We start from the raw sequence: 6,027 nt of genomic DNA, 5'->3' as shown, positions 1-6,027 counted from the left end.
CCCATACGGGATGCCAGCCTCACAGGCAACGCAAGCCCCCAAAATCTTATATTTTTAAAGAGTTGTGTATAGACATCTACTCCAGCCTCCTTTTCCTATAACAAGTCCTTCTAAATCTATCTGGATCAGACTAAATCTTACTATCCTCTGTGATCTAGGTCTTACTAGAAAGCCTTTTGTATAACAGATTCGTAAACAGTTCTGTTTGTCCTTTTTCTATTAGTGACTTAGACATCCATAGCAACTTTAATTCATGTTAGTCTTATATATAGATAAAGATGACAGATATTTCTCTGAACTATTTTGTACAGGTTAAATTAGCCTGGTTCTTTCATTTAAGTCATAGGATATTGTTTATAGTTTTACAGAACTTCTATATTTTTCTGTTTTCTATATTTCTAATTTCTATACTTTTGCAGAAGAGCCATACTCTTCTGCACACACCCCCTTCTGCCAATGCTCCTCTTCAAACATGGAATCCAGACACAATATCCTGGTATTGTGCCGCAACTCTGAAAACAGTATGTTGGGGCCAGCACTATGGCATAGTGGGCTAACCCTCTGCCTGCAGCGCCAGTATCCCATATGGGTGCCGGTTTGTGTCCGGCTGTTCCTCTTCGGATCCATCTCCATGCTTATGGCCTAGGAAAGCAGCAGAGATGGTCCAAGCATTTGGGCCCCTGCAGGCATTTGGGAGACCCAGAGGAAGCTCCTTGCTCCTGGCTTTGGATTGTTACAGTCATTGTTACAGTCATTTGTGATGGGAACCAGCAGATGGAAGACCTTTCTCTCTATCTCTCCCTCTCACTGTCTGTAACTCTACCTCTCAAATAAATAAATAAAATCACTTTAAAAAAACAGGATATTATAATTTCCTACAAAAATAATCTAAGACCTTGATAGCTTTTTAACAGCTGCATTGCAATTCTCTTAACTCTATATGATCAGTAATAATATTTTCTGTCTTCTGAATATATCCATGTGGGTAAAGAACAATTATGACCTGAACTTCAAGGATGGCTTCACCCGAAAATGATGGACCTATACGACAACCAAAAATGTAATTAATGAAGTCAAACTTTACCAAAGAATTCTGGCTATCATTTGTCCAGCCTGCTTCCATCTCACTGGGGCAGTGATAGTCCAGAGTGAGGAAGAGGTAAAATGACATGAACACAGGGCAGGTGGAAAGAGAGCAGATAGGCACAGAGCAGGTGGGCAAGCAGGAGGGTTAAATACTATAGAGTTAATGATATACTGTGATAGGCCCAGGCCTGGCCCAGTTAACCATGTTGGCATGATCTCCCTAGATGAAGTTGGAATCTGGAATTTGACTTCTCCTTGGCACCAGAACAAACCTCATTTCTGGTACTGGAAACAAGTTAATTGTAGCAGCACAACATTGATGTGGTACAGAGTCAGGGGCACACTTCCCAATTAAATGTCATGTCAAAGAACCCAAAACAGGTGATAGAGATCCAAAGGGTAGAGATATTGGTGGCACACGTGAGTGTTGACAATATACCAAGGTTAGAAGAATACCAAACGTTAGGCTGGATGGGAGGGAAGGAATTCTCATCCTTGGTGGACAGTGGCAGGACAAAGCAGAGTTGAATACTAGAGGACATGGATTCTAGGCAGATCTCCATTAGAATAATACCGGAAGGAAAATGAAGAAGTAGAAATGGAGCAAAAAATTTGAATTTAGGATAAAGTCAAGGCTGAAAAAAAGGAGGGGTGACTAGTTACTTAGTCTAAGAACACTGGATCAGAAATCCCAAAATTTCAGCCTAATGTTTTGGTGATGTATAGAATCTGTGGCAGGTTTAACCCTGCAGGGACTTCCAGTGGCCACAGTTACAGCTTCAGAGACTGAACTTGACAGTGAAAATGCAGCGGAATATGGGAGCTGGTGTGAAAGTCAAGTTGGCCTGGGTGGGAAAAATTTTCAGTGCATGGAAACAATAAAGTCTCATGGGATTTTTGAAAGAGAGAGAGAGAGAGAGAGAGAGAGAGAGATGTGGGGTGGGTGGAGAGAGGAAGAGAGAGAAGGAAGAGGAAGAGAAGGAGGAGGAGGAGAAGGAGAGGAAGAACTGCAAAACCCAGAGAAATTTTTTTCTGTTTGTATTTCTTGATAATGGGAATAAGAACAACCACAAACAGAGAGAAAAGCTAATGGAAAGTAGAACCATTCATGAAATTGTGGGATCCCAAGGTGGAAGGAGAGAAGAGTAATGGAGTGCACAAAGAACGTCTTGGAGGTTGGGTGGGTGTTGTGGCACAGCCGGTTAAGCTGCTGCCTGCAGCTCCAGCATCCAATATCAGAGGGCTGGATTGGTTTGAATCCCAGTTATTTTACTTTCCAAACAGCTCCCTGCTAATGCACCTGGGAAGGCAGCAGAGTATGGCTCAAGTCCTTGGGCCCCTGCCACCCACTTGGGAGACCCGGGTAGAGTTCAAGGTTCCTAGCTTCAGCCTAGTCCAGCCATTGCCCTTGTGACTGTTTGGGGAGTGAACCAGCAGATGGAAGATGTCTTCTTCTCTATGTCTCTATCTTTCTCTGTCACTCTGCCTTTCAAATAAATATTTTAGAAAAACAAAATGTCATTTTTTATTTAAAAAAGGGGAGATGTCTTGGCCAAGAACCCGTCTGAAGTTGCAGCCTCTTCAAAGAGGGCCAGAGCAGTGAGAGCACTAGACCAGGAGTCCCAAGGCTTGTGTTGTGGTCCCAATTCTGCCCCTAGTACTCCATGCAAACCTAGGCAAAGGCTTCCCTCTGCATCTCCACTTGCTCAATAATAAAGGAGATGGTCTAAATCCTCCTATATTATACCTAACAACAGGTAGACTATAGATGCGTGGAAAGAGTAACAGAAGGAAGATCTGGGCAGCTTCAAAGTCCTCAGTGAATTAGGAAGAAGCATAATCCAGTGAATGTTGTGGGTGGAAGATCACATGAGGTACTAGAATAGCATGAGAATCAGCCAAGAGATTGCTCAAAATTAAAGGGGGCATAGAAAAGGCTTTACAAATAAAAGGAAAAGCAAGATGCAAAGTAAAATCTCTGGTATGATGGACAAATGCTGTTTTCTGGCATAGATGGAGTTGGGGAATGAGACACAATTTCATTGTATAATGTTTTATACTTTTATGTACACATTTATGAACTAATACTAAATCAAAATATGGAATAAAGATTAACTAGTAATAAAATAACAACTAGAGGTAATAGCAAGGAAGTGTTTGAGAGGATGGCTTGGTCCTGAGTCTTCCTTCTGAATAGAGGAAGTCAAGGTCCCTGTAGACTCAGAAGTCAAGGCTTCTAACTCTGCATGGGACCGGTTGTCTTCCACATCAATCTGTAGAAGCATTTCACAAATATACTCACTGCTAATGATAGGATAACCACAGGCCCAAGCCTAGTGAAAAACACTGAATTCATGAGAAATTGCCAATGTATCATAATTCACAGAGCCCTTACTCAAGTGCCAGGCATTCCACATGATCTTAGTTAATCCCCAACAAAAGTCACTATAAAAGAGATTGTGATGTTGCACATTTTATAGATGAACCAAATCATAGATAGGTAATGTTACTTGCTTGAGATCACTGAGCTAGGTAGTGGCAAAACCAAGGTGGGACTCCTAGTGTATGTGTGTAATTGTCATCTTTTAGATAAACTTCAAAGAAGAAGCAAGTGGTCAGAAAGTAGTTTTATCTTTTTATTCCAAAGAAAATGGCATGAATCATAGTTCTTTTTCTCTTAATATTTCACTGTGTGCAATTCTACAGCCCATTCTTCCCTATATTAGCTTGTAGTTTTAGGATGTTCTCCAGAAAAATGTATTTCACTGGGGATAGAGGAAAGGTGGAAGGTCACCAGGTGGAAAAATTAAAGTAAAATAACATCTTCAAAGTACTGAACAAAAGTTGTACAAATTCTCAGTTTTTTTAGCATAGCAAATATTGAAAAACTTAACAATAAAATCCTAAAAATGTAATTGTAGCTTGGTAGCACTATTAAGTATGTACACTGTGGTCTTTTTGACAATTGTATTAATCCCTTTATAAAGCCTTCAGAAGTTCCATCACAGAAGCATGGATGCTGTTTTGATCTATTTATTACTCTTAAGTGTTCAGAGAACTGTCCCTATTTTCTAATTAACACTTTAAAAGATAAAAAGCCATGTATTAAATCAATCTGAATGATGGTTGTTTGTGAATCCCACAAGATAAGGCAATTTGCATGTTCACTTTGTACTTACAAACTAAATCTGCACATCTCCAAAGCAGCCCCTTATAATGTAAACCTTTTGTGAGTATTTGTAACTTGAAAGAAAGTTTGGCCTACTACAGAAGCAGTGCCAATTATCTAAAGGGCTTCGTTACTGAATATGATTAAGATACAAAGATATTGGGTTGTTATTTATATTGTTTGCTGTGGAATCTGAGAAAACGACTTTTCAAACACATAGGATTATAGATTACTACCTTTTCGTACGGAACTAACACACTCATTTCCCCCAACAGTTAACTGGTTTCAGAAGTAGCCAGTTGCCACTCACGTGCGGTAAAGTTCCTTTGATATGAATGAAATTGCTTGCTGATGAAATGCACCTTTCAGCGACCTGTTTGAGTTTCAGCTGATTCTGAAGTACACTTCGTAATGTGAATTCCAGCATTAGTACTACATCTCAGTGGTGATTTATTATTGGATTTTTAGTACTGATGAGTCAGCGCTTTAAGATGTTTACCAAATTAGACTTTCAAGAACAATGGCACTTCTCTCATTAAATAGAGACTTTTGTTCCCATACAGGCTATTATTTCCACATGGTTGTGGTGTGGTGTGTTCACACTTGAGGCTCTCATCAGATAGGGTTTCTTTGCTTTTGCAGGATCTGTCTTCGTTGTACTTTACGTGCCCCATCAACTTTGAAGCCATGTGTAAAAGCCCCAGTCTTCAGAAGTCAAGAAAGGATCCTTTATCTTTCTAAACAGTTCAACCTGTGCTTTTCCTGTGCCAAATAAGAAACCAGAAATATCATGTTGGCTAGTGAAAATGATGTCAGATTTTTCTTTCTTTCTAAAGAAAATAGAAAGCAATGCAATTGATCTCTTGTGAATGATTCTAATCTGCAAAAAGCTACTGGGGCCTTGGGTGAGATGGTAGGAAAGTGAGGCTGACTTTTCCTGCAGAAAAGCATAGAGCTTTCTCTGTTGATCAATATAGTTTTGAGCTGCCCCTGTTCAACAGGCTCTGTTACACTGGTTTCAATGCTGTTGATACAGTTATAAACATTAAGTCCTTGTCTTCATGGAGCTTACTTTCTAAAAAAGATTAACACAATTCAAAACTCCATAAACATATAAAATAATGTCATCTCATAGTAGGTAAGTTCTTGATGTGTCTGCTAAAATCGCAGTAGTTTATACTCCAGCTAAAGCAAGCAAACTAAGGCCTGCTTACCTTCAGACCAATTTTGAGCTTATTTTAACAAGATTTTTTTTGTAAAGTATCTTTCATGCAGCAGCTGCTTCCTGGGAGCCCATGAACAGCTTTCAGTTATAAATTCAACCTCATCATCACAGCGCTCCCTGGAATTCTGTATGCTGAATCTAAATGGAAATATCAGAGAGCTGACTATTCCAGGCACCTTTAATGTGATCTAGCCCATGGAATGAGCAACTACACAATCTTTGGAGGCCTCATTGATCACTATTAATCAATGATTAGCAAAATCACACTTTACCTCTTTATTGTATATCAATTACAATGAGGTCACATATGAACAAATAAAACATATTGGCAACTTGAATCCTAAGGCAATGAATCACAACAATCAGCTTTTGTTCCCATTACAAAACACACAGCAAACAATGTTCACACATGGGACACAGTTTCATGGATATTTACACAACCCCCAGGACATTAGCCATACCTCCACCCCATTCTCATTCACTCAAGGATGCAGACAGGAGCATCAGGGAGTGAGAACGAAATTACTGTAGGAGTAACCTTGAATCC

The sequence above is a fragment of the Oryctolagus cuniculus genome, chromosome 3 (assembly GCF_964237555.1).
Source record: "Oryctolagus cuniculus chromosome 3, mOryCun1.1, whole genome shotgun sequence".
In the NCBI taxonomy this organism is placed as follows: domain Eukaryota; kingdom Metazoa; phylum Chordata; class Mammalia; order Lagomorpha; family Leporidae; genus Oryctolagus; species Oryctolagus cuniculus.
Note: the sequence above shows the minus strand (reverse complement) of the source record.